Source organism: Schistocerca nitens, chromosome 7 (genome assembly GCF_023898315.1).
Source record: "Schistocerca nitens isolate TAMUIC-IGC-003100 chromosome 7, iqSchNite1.1, whole genome shotgun sequence".
In the NCBI taxonomy this organism is placed as follows: Eukaryota; Metazoa; Arthropoda; class Insecta; order Orthoptera; family Acrididae; genus Schistocerca; species Schistocerca nitens.
Window position 1 is genome coordinate 65,309,989 of NC_064620.1, and position 11,524 is coordinate 65,321,512.

The following is an 11,524-nucleotide window of genomic DNA, read 5'->3' on the forward strand; positions in this document are numbered from 1 at the left end:
GCCCTGGGGACCCATCTACTGGCTCGCCTCATCCCCAGGTGTTACCGACGCTGCCTTCCATTTTGTCTCATGGCGACGCGCCGCCGAAGCCGCCTGTGCTCCCGCCGGCGCCGCCCGCAGTGGACGCGTCGCTGCAGCCGCCTGGCGCCTCCCTGGGTCACGCGTCGCCGATCGCTTCCCGTGACCAGATGTCCTCCGCCATGGAACTCTTGCCCGCTCCGGACCAGATGTCGTCTTCGCCCGTCGGGTGCCCCGACCACATGGAGGTCGACCCTTCGGCCCCTCCTGTCTCTCTACGGGCGCATACACCGCATGTTGACGTGCACCCTGGACTAGGTTTTCAGGCGTTTCCTAGCTCCCCTCGGATCGAATGGCCGGGTGCGGGTGGCACAGCCTCGCCTGTTGTTAGGCTCCCCACCTCATCGCATACGTCAACATGGGGTCCTCCCCACGGCGGGCGGAAGCCTTATAACACGACCGTTCGCCGATTTGCGGGGGAGGAATGTGGTGTCACTGCCAGACACCACACTTGCTAGGTGGTAGCTTAAATCGGCCGCGGTCCATTAGTACATGTCGGACCCGCGTGTCGCCACTGTGTGATCGCAGACCGAGCGCCACCACACGGCAGGTCTCGAGAGACGTACGAGAGCTCGCCCCAGTTGTACGACGACGTTGCTAGCGACTATACTGACGAAGCCTTTGCTCTCATTTGCCGAGAGACAGTTAGAATAGCCTTCAGCTAAGTTAATGGCTACGACTTAGCAAGGCGCCAATTGTATCAGTGCATGTATCTTACGAGTCCCATTTGTATAGTCAAGAGAGATGTACCAAAGGAAGCATTAAAAGTTAAGTATATTCCAAAGCTACGTATTTTCTTTATAGCAGTCATAACTTATCCTGTTCCAGACTTGACGCCAGTCGGCGTGTGTGTATGCGTGCCTTTCGGCTTCCTTCTCAGTGTGGCGTAGCGAGCTTGTTACGCCACAACAGCAACCAAATGGGTCCTGCTATGAAAAAGGAGTGGCACTCCAGACCACCACTTCCGGTCCTCGGGCCTTACAGCGGGCGACACTCGGATTTGTATCGCACTGCTGTCCGTGGTGTCTCCATATACGTCTTCGGCCTGGAATCTCTTTGACTGTAGTAGAGTTGTTTACAGTGAAGAGTCCCACACCGAACTGATCCCCGATGAACAGCGAAGACGTTTGCAAGAAGGGACGTCGAACAGATGTGCAGAACTATAGAGCTATACCTCTAACGTCGATAAGTTGTAGAATTTTGGAACACGTATTATGTTCGAGTATAATGACTTTTCTGGAGACTAGAAATCTACTCTGTAGGAATCAGCATGGGTTTCGAAAAAGACTGTCGTGTGAAACCCAGCTCGCGCTATTCGTCCACGAGACTCAGAGGGCCATAGACACGGGTTCCCAGGTAGTTGCCGTGTTTCTTGACTTCCGCAAGGCGTTGGATACAGTTCCCCACAGTCGTTTAATGAACAAAGTAAGAGCGTATGGACTATCAGACCAATTGTGTGATTGGATTGAAGAGTTCCTAGATAACAGAACGCAGCATGTCATTCTCAATGGAGAGAAGTCTTCCGAAGTAAGAGTGATTTCAGGTGTGCCGCAGGGGAGTGTCGTAGGACCGTTGCTATTCACAATATACGTAAATGACCTTTTGGATGACATCGGAAGTACACTGAGGCTTTTTGCGGATGATGCTGTGGTGTATCGAGAGGTTGTAACGATGAAAAATTGTACTGAAATGCAGGAGGATCTGCAGCTAATTGACGCATGGTGCAGGGAATGGCAATTGAATCTCAGTGTACACAAGTGTAATGTGCTGCGAATACATAGAAAGAAAGTTCCCTTATCATTTAGCTACAACATAGCAGGTCAGCAACTGGAAGCAGTTAATTCCATAAATTATCTGGGAGTACGCATTAGGAGTGATTTAAAATGGAATGATCATATAAAGTTTATCGTCGGTAAAGCAGATGCCAGACTGAGATTCATTGGAAGAATCCTAAGGAAATGCAATCCGAAAACAAAGGAAGTAGGTTACAGTACGCTTGTTCGCCCACTGCTTGAATACTGCTCAGCAGTGTGGGATCCGTACCAGATAGGGTTGATAGAAGAGATAGAGAAGATCCAACGGAGAGCAGCGCGCTTCGTTACAGGATCATTTAGTAATCGCGAAAGCGTTACGGAGATGATAGATAAACTCCCGTGGAAGACTCTGCAGGAGAGACGCTCAGTAGCTCGGTACGGGCTTTTGTTGAAGTTTCGAGAACATAACTTCACCGAGGAGTCAAGCAGTACATTGCTCCCTCCTACGTATATCTCGCGAAGAGACCATGAGGATAAAATCAGAGAGATTAGAGTCCACACAGAGGCATACCGACAATCCTTCTTTCCGCGAACAATCCGAGACTGGAATAGAAGGGAGAACCGATAGAGGTACTCAGGGTACCCTCCGCCACACACCGTCAGGTGGCTTGAGGAGTATGGATGTAGATGTAGATGTAGATGTAGACGTGTCTGAAGACGCCCGCCATACAGCCCGACAGCCGGGAGTGAAGGACTGCAGCGCCATTTCTTTCGATATCAGGACTCCTATGTTTGTCAACGCGGCACCCTTAAGGGAAAGTGGTATTTCGACGATCTTCTATGCCCCGTTTTGTTGTCCTCCAGAGGAAACCACCCTGGGCTCACACTTCAGCAAGATAACGGCCGCCCGCGCACGGCCAGAGTTTCTACTGCTTGCCTACGTGCTTGCCAAACCCCACATTGTCCAGCAAGATTGACGGAATTCTTCCTAACACAGAATGTTTGGAGCGTTATGGGCAGGATCCTCCAGCCAGCTCGGGGTTTTGACGATCTAAAGCGCCAGTTGGACTAAACTTGGCACGATGTCTCTCAGGACGGCAGCCAACAACTCTAGGGTCAATGCCAAGCCGAATAACTGCTTGCAAATGGCCGGTGCTGAATCAACATGTTACTGACTTGCTCAAGTTGTGAAGCTCTTTCTCTAAAATAAATCACCCAATTTTCCTTAAATTATCATTGATTTGTCCTTTCGTGCACATCACATTCACCGATCGCCGTCCTATTCGGATAATTCCTTCGTGATGCGTCGTTTTTATTGTCTCAGAGTGTATAATCTAATATACACTACTGGCCCTTAAAATTGCTTCACCAAGAAGAAATGCATATGGTAAACGGGTATTCATTGAACAAATATATTATACTAGAACTGACATGTGATTACATTTTCACGCAATTAGGGTGCATAGATCCTGAGAAATCAGTACCCAGAACAACCACCTCTGGCCGTAATAACGGCGTTGATACGGCTGGCCATTGAGTCAAACAGAGCTTGGATGGCGTGTACAGGAACAGCTACCCATGGAGCTTCAACACGATACCACAGTTCATCAAGAGTAGTGACTGGCGTATTGTGACTAACCAGTTGCTCGGCCACCATTGACCAGACGTTTTCAATTGTTGAGAGATCTGGAGAATGTGCTGGCCAGGGCTGCAGTCGAACATTTTCTGTATCCAGAAAGGCCCGTACGGGACCTGCAACATGAGGTCATGCATTATCTTGCTGAAATGTAGGGCTTCGCAGGGATCGAATGAAGGGTGGAGTCACGGGTCGTAACACATCTGAAATGTAACGTGTAAGGAGAAGAAATGCTTACCAACACGTTTCCGACTTTGATAAAGGTCCGATTGTAGCCTGTCGTAATTGCGGTTTATCGTATCGCGACATTGCTGCTCGCGTTGGTCGAGATCCAATGACTGTTTGCAGAATATGTTATCGGTGGGTTCAGGAGGGTTATACGGAACGCCGTGCTGCATCCCAACGGCCTCGCATCACTAGCAGTCGAGATGACAGGCATCTTATCCGCATGGCTGTAACGAATCGTGCAGCCATGTCTCGACCCCTGAGTCAACAGATGGGGACGTTTGCAAGACAACAACCTCTGCACGAACAGTTCGACGACGTTTGCAGCAGCATGGACTATCAGCTCGGAGACTATTGCTGCGGTTACCCTTGACGCTGCATCACAGACAGGAGCGCCTGCGATGGTGTACTCAACGACGAACCTGTGTGCACGAGTGGTAAAACGTCAATTTTTCGGATGAATCCAGGTTCTGTTTACAGCATCATGATGGTCGCTTCCGTGTTTGGCGACATCGCGGTGAACGCACATTGGAAGCGTGTAGTCGTCATCGCCAAACTGGCGTATCACCCGGCGTGATGGTATGGGGTGCACTTGGTTACACGTCTCGGTCACCTCTTGTTCGCATTGACGGCACTTTGAACAGTGGACGTTACATTTCAGATGTGTTACGACCCGTGGCTCTACCCTTCATTCGATCTCTGCAAAACCCTACATTTCAGCAGGATAATGCACGACCGCATGTTGCAGGTGCTGTACGGGCCTTTCTGGATACAGAAAATGTTCGACTGCTGCCCTGATCAGCACATTCTCTAGATCTCTCACCAACTGAAAACGTTTGGTCAATGATGGCCGAGCAACTGGCTCGTCACATTACGCCAGTCATTACTCTTGACGAACTGTGGTATCGTGTTGAAGCTGCATGGGCAGCTGTACCTGTACACGCCATCCAAGCTCTGTTTGATGCAATGCCCAGGCGTATCAAGGCCGTTGTTACGGCTAGAGGTGGTTTTCTGGGTACTGATTTCTCAGGATCTATGCACCCAAATTGTGTGAAAATGTATTCACATGTCAGTTCTAATTAATATATTTGTCCAATGAATAACCGTTTATCATCTGCATTTCTTCTTGCTGTAGCAATTTTAATGGTCAGTAGTGTAAACTATTAAGACTAAGTGAAATTACTAGGCAGTTGCAAATGTAGTTTGAGTAATTCCTGTGAGATAAACTCAAGGCTCCGGCGGGTGAATTGCACTCTCTCACGTACCAATGCGAGGCTGGCTCGTTTCTTGATTCTCTTAGCTGCTGCAGAATCGATGTGATGCATAACCTTAGCAAAATTTGGAACAACATTCTCGGAACGACATCTCTTTAGAAAGGCAAGAGTACTTAGCAAACGACATCTACGGTGGCGCTACTTTTCAAATTTCTTCATGCTGCGGTACATCTCCTCCCCGTAAAGGTGTATGATGTGACTCTTGAGTTTCTCCCGGCGTATTTGATAATCAAAATATCCACGGGTGTACTGCCGGTCTACAGTGTCCAACGGGCACAATATTTCGGCGATCATACACGTCGCCATCATCAGGTGAACTGACGGACTGAGCTCCTGTGAACGTGCCGGCACGGAGATCCGTACACTATGGCTGCTCAGGGGGAACTGGGTTCGGTCGCGGCGGCGGCCGATTTAAATACACTCCGCCCGCGGCGCGCTCACTCCGCCGTCTGCGCCCCGCGCCACGGTCGCGCGGTGGAACAGATTGCGACGGCGTCTGAGATGACGTCGGTGTGATGGCTCTGTCCGCCGTGGTCGTCACAACTATACATTTGCTCGATTTACTCTTGATTAACCCAATCGCTGGTTCCCACGCCCTGCTAAGATTATAGCCAGTCACGGTTTATGAGGTCGTCATTGGTGCGAATTTCGATGGCCTCTCTAACAACGCTGTCCCAGTATCTGGACGTCTGTACCAGAATCCTCGTGCGTTCATACTCCATAGCGTGATTTTCCGACAAACAATGATCAGCGACCGCCGACTTGCTCGGATACATCAGTCGAGTGTGCCTCTGGTGTTCACGGTATCGATCCTCGACGGTACGCATCGTCTGACCAATATACGACTTACCACATTGACACGGAATCTGGTACACGCCGGCCTTCCTCAAACCGAGGTCATCTTTGGCGCTCCCCACCAGTGCACGAGTTTTATTCGGAGGACAAAACACAGTTCCGACCCGGTGTTTCTTCTAAATGTGAGCGATTTTCCCCGAGAGTGCGCCTGTATATGGGATAAACGCAGTGCCTACCTCCTCCCTCGTGATTTCATTCATCTCCACAGGTTGTGATGTAGTGGTTGGGCGGAGAGCACGTTGAATCTGCCGCTCTGAGTACCCATTTTTTCGAAATACAGTTCTCAGATGTTCCAATTCCTGGGGTAGACTCTCTGCGTCAGAGATAGTGCGCGCCCTATGTACTAGAGTTTTAAGTACCCCACTCCTCTGTGAAGGGTGGTGGCAGCTGTCTGCGTGCAAATACAGATCAGTGTGCGTTTTCTTCCGATACACCCCATGACCTAGGGTGCCGTCAGGCCTTCTCTTGACCAAGACGTCAAGGAAAGTTAGTTTACCCTCCCTTTCAGTCTCCATAGTGAATTTGATGTTGGGGTGTATGGAGTTTAGATGTGTAAGGAAGTCAAGGAGTTTATCTATACCATGTGGCCAGATGACGAACGTGTCGTCCACGTAACGGAAAAAGCAAGTAGGTTTCCATTCGGATGACGACAGGGCTTCCTCCTCGAAGTTCTCCATGTACAAATTCGCTACCACCGGTGAGAGTGGGCTACCCATGGCGACTCCCTCCGTTTGTTCGTAGTATTCTCCATTGAAAAGAAAATACGTGGAAGTCAAGACGTGCCTAAAAAGTTCAGTGGTCTTCTCGTCAAACTTCTGACTAAATCGGCCGCCGCCGCGACCGAACCCAGTTCCCCCTGAGCAGCCATAGTGTACGGATCTCCGTGCCGGCACGTTCACAGGAGCTCAGTCCGTCACTTCACCTGATGATGGCGACATGTATGATCGTCGAAATATTGTGCCCGTTGGAAACTGTAGACCGGCAGTACACCCGTGGATATTTTGATTATCAAATACGCCGGGAGAAACTCAAGAATCATAAATAAAAATGATTGTATGTGACTCAAAATGAACTGCAAACATTGGTTTATCTGCGAAAGGTAATAACGCTATCTGTAAAAATATACAATATAGATCGATAGATACAGAAAAGACATTATTTTTATTGTATGAGATTCTAATGTGTAAGTAATTAAAAGAAGTATTATTATCTTTGTAAGGGTATGAAACACAATGCAATGCTCATTCTTCTGTCTAGTCTGTTTTGTTCTGTTCGTTCTGGTGTTAGCTGGAATAAGGTACGCAAGCTATTGTGCTGCGCTAGCATTTGTTTCTGTCGTAACGTAATTGCAAATATTTAATGGTGTAAACTGTGTCCTAGTAAGCATATATTAGTATAAAGTGATCTCCGTGTGTTATTTCAAGAACCTACGCCACATTTATCTTATGAAAAGAATATTTAATGAAAATTATTTAGCATGTTTCCAGATGCTGCGGAGCGAGTAACAGTGATCTCTGACTGTTAACAATTGCCGCCATTACGCGGTACATTTAAAAATATTTTTTCACAGCACAATGTCTGATAGCCGGAGCGGAAGAAATTATGTAAGAATATTCAGTGAGATTAATTGAAGGAATCCAGTGAAATAATTTTATTAAAACTATTTTCTGTGATAGTAATAATTTCAGATCAGTGAACTGGAGCTGAGTAATACTACGCTATTGCATTTACAGTAATTTGTAGGGAGCCTGGCTCTCGATAAAACCAGATATAATACGTAATTGGCTACCTACGAAATTCATTATTTTGCTTATTGTATCTCTTTTGTATTTTTTTGAAAGCTAAACGTAAAAACTAACTTCACTAAAAATCAGTAACAGATCACGATAAATCAAAGGACAAACAAATTTACTAGGACAGTGTTTCCTCTAAATAAATAGCTACATTATTTTTTAAGAGATATAATAGACGCCATGATTACTCTGCAAGGCCGCATTTCACCAACATCATATGACCATTTTGAGTGGTCTGGTCCATCCTATAGTACACCTGTTCGTTCCCCAATGGTGAAGCTGTGTTCCAAAGCGACAGGCCCCCAGTTCACACAGCTTGCATCGTCCGGGACTGGTTTTGATAGCACGAGCATGAATTATCGCATCTCCTCTGGCCACCTCAGTCGCCCGATATCAATATTAGCGGTTCTCTGTGGACTACTTTGAAGATAAAGGCGCGTTATTGCTGTCCACCTCCATCGTCGTCACCTGAACTTGCCACTATTTTGCAAAAAGAATGGTATGAGTCTCACTCGAAAACCATACAGGACCAGTATTTAACCATTCTTCAGGCCACAAGTGGCCCATCGGGACCATCCGACGGCCGTATCATTCTCAGCTCAGGATGCAGATAGGAGGGACGTATGGTCAGCACACCGCTCTCCCAGTCGTTATGATGGTTTTCTTTGACCGGAGCCGCTACTATTCGGTCGAGTAGCTCCTTAATTGGCATCACGAGGCTGAGTGCACCCCGAAAAATGGCAACAGCGCATGGTGGCTGGATGGTCACCCATCCAAATGCCGGCCACGCCCGACAGCGCTTAACTTCGGTGATCTCACGGGAACCGGTGTATCCACTGCGGCAAGGCCGAATGCCAACGGGTTTCCTACACCGCATTAGGCATGGTAATCCGTTGCGTTTTTGGGGTTTCCGTACTTTCGTCCAGTTCCTGTACATGAAAGTGCCCACCTCCGTAGCTGAATGGACTTAATAGACGGCTGCCATATGGGGGACCCACGTTCGATTCCCGGTACTGCCTAGCATTTTTCCTTGGTGGAGGACTGCTTCAGGGTACACTCAGCCTCCTGGTGACAACCGTGGAGCTACTAGACCGAGAACTAGCGGCTCCTCGATCTAGAAAGTCTGCATCACGGCTGTGACAGCGGTGTGCCGACCACGTTCCCTCATACTGCTTTCGCATGACACCGTAAGGCAGAAGATGACAAAGCGATCGGTAGACATCCCTTGGACCTTCGGGGCCTGGACGAGGAGTTCGTTTTAGTAATTGTAGGTGACAGTTGCAAGTTCTTTATCTGAGAACAGTATCACAGCCAAAGGACTAAACACAGACGCAAAGACACCCAATAAGAAGTGATCAATGGATGTCAATAGGAAAACAGTCTACACCATGTAGTACAAACTCTTCTCGGTACAAGTAAAATGTCCCATACGTCAACAAGTATTTGTTTCCAGTCATATTTTTATAGGACGTTTTTGTGATTTTGAACAGTAATACACTACTGGCCATTGAAATTGCTACACCAAGAAGAAATGCAGATAATAAACGGGTATTCATTGGACAAATATATTATACTAGAACAGACATGTGATTACATTTGCACGCAGTTTGGGTGCATAGATCCTGAGAAATCAGTACCCAGAACAACCACCTCTGGCCGTAATAACGGTCTTGGTACGCCTGGGCATTGAGTCAAACAGAGCTTGGATGGCGTGTACAGGTACAGCTATCCATGCAGCTTCAACAGGAAACCACAGTTCATCAAGAGTAGTGACTGGCGTATTCTGACGAACCAGTTGCTCGGCCACCATTGACCAGACGTTTTCGAATTCGTGTGAGATCTGGAGAATGTGCTGGCCACGGCAGCAGTCGAACATTTTCTGTATCCAGAAAGGCCCGTACAGGACCTGCAACATGCGGTCGTGCATCATCCTGCTGAAATGTAGGGTTTCGCAGGGATCGAATAAAGGGTAGAGCCACGGGTAGTAACACATCTGAAATGTAACGTCCACTGTTCAAAATGCCGTCAATGCGAACAAGAGGTGACCGAGACGTGTAACCAATGGCGTCCCATACCACACGCCGGGTGATACGCCAGTATGGCGATGACGAACACGCGCTTCCAACGTGCTGTAGGGAAGCAGCCTACTCACGCCGTAGTAAATTCACATCAGTCTTTCCATTGTGTGCCAGCCTAGTCCGCTGTAACTAACTCTGACGTCATAAATGTTCCGCAATACTTTAAAAATCAAGCAAATAACCTAAAACATTTCTAGCATGTCAGGAGTAATACTAAATTAATATGTGTTAAATATCAGTTCGATAACTTTAGCCATTTTCGAAATTTAGACGTTTTTCTGTAAAAATCATTGGCGCAACAGAAAAGAGGTAGAGAATTAAAAATTTAAATTTAGATTCATCTTTCACAATAATTTAATAAAAACAGTACTTTGGGTTTCACAAATTAAAATTTTAGTGGAAATTCATGATTTTCTGGTTTTCGTCTTAAAACTTAAGGAAGCAAGATAGATTAAGTAGGCTAATAAATAAGGCTAGGATGTTTATATTTAAGTAGAATGGAGATCCGCTATAACCATAAGGATGTGAGAAGTTTCATTTGAATACCTATAAAACTATAGTGATAGCGTATCTCCAAAGGGCCAGTTCAGAGCTCGTCTACTGCGTGCAGTGTAATTAAATTAATTCTCTCGCCCAAAATATTTAACATAGCCACGTCAAACTTTTATTATGATTACTTACCTGTGTGCTGAATGCACATTTAAATTAAGAGCTTCATCGGCCATCAGCAAAGAAGCTATGATTTATTCGGTGACTTAATGTGGTGCATTACTAGCCCAGCGGCTAGTCGGGAGAGCCGATTTGATCAGGCGTTCCCTTCGCCGTCCGCACCGCGGCTTTATATATAAGAACGCTGCGCGAGGAAAAAAGGCCCCAGTTCTCTCCAGACGCTGAATAGCACGCCATCTGTGTCAGGAGTCGCGTCGCGTCGGTATCATTGCTATAAATGGCCTCGGATGCCGTAGTAAGTTACTAGGGATACGCGTAACCATGAAATCATTTTCGAGTGAAGTGTTAATTCTGGGATGATTTTCATTATCTAGCTTCAGTTTGCGTATTGTTGTATTTTCACGTGCCGCCGCGGGACAGACATTCTACCAATTATTTAGCGTGGCGTTTGATGAAACTAATCATCAAATTATGGCGAGCATTCATTTAAACATTTAATTTGGACATTTATAGTTGCATCAGCGCATTAGACTCTGAACTGCTCTGTTAGCTAGATTGGGTGGATTCTTTTGTTTTCTTCTGTGACTTTCAGAATACAGAACTTTCTTTTTTTTCACGACCGTTTTTGGTTATAAATCCCGGACAATCTCCTAATTCCTCAGAGCTCTAAGCTGTAACTATAAGTGTATTCTCAGATGAAGTGGGCACTAGGAATTCTAATTACAGGCTTCACGTTTTGCTAATTACTTTCTGGTAGCCAATATTGTAGTTAGAGAGCCAGTGTTGAGAACGGCGAAAGACAGCATAAATAACATTCTAGGAACATTTATAACAACAATATTTCCACCCGCCGCCGCACATATGGTTAATCGACCGGGAAGTGTTTCAACATTCAAACATTTATACAACAGTAAATTTTCCCACCTGCCGCCCCACAGTGCGTTCACCGCAATGTCGCCAAACACGGATGCGACCATCATGTTGCTGTAAACAGAACCTGGATACATCCGAAAAAATGACGTTTTACCATTCGTGCACCCAGGTTCGTCGTTGAGTACACCATCGCAGGCGCCCCTGTCTGTGATGCAGCGTCAAGGGTAACCGCAGCCATGGTCTCCGAGCTGATAGTCCATGCTGCTGCAAACGTCGTCGAACTGTTCGT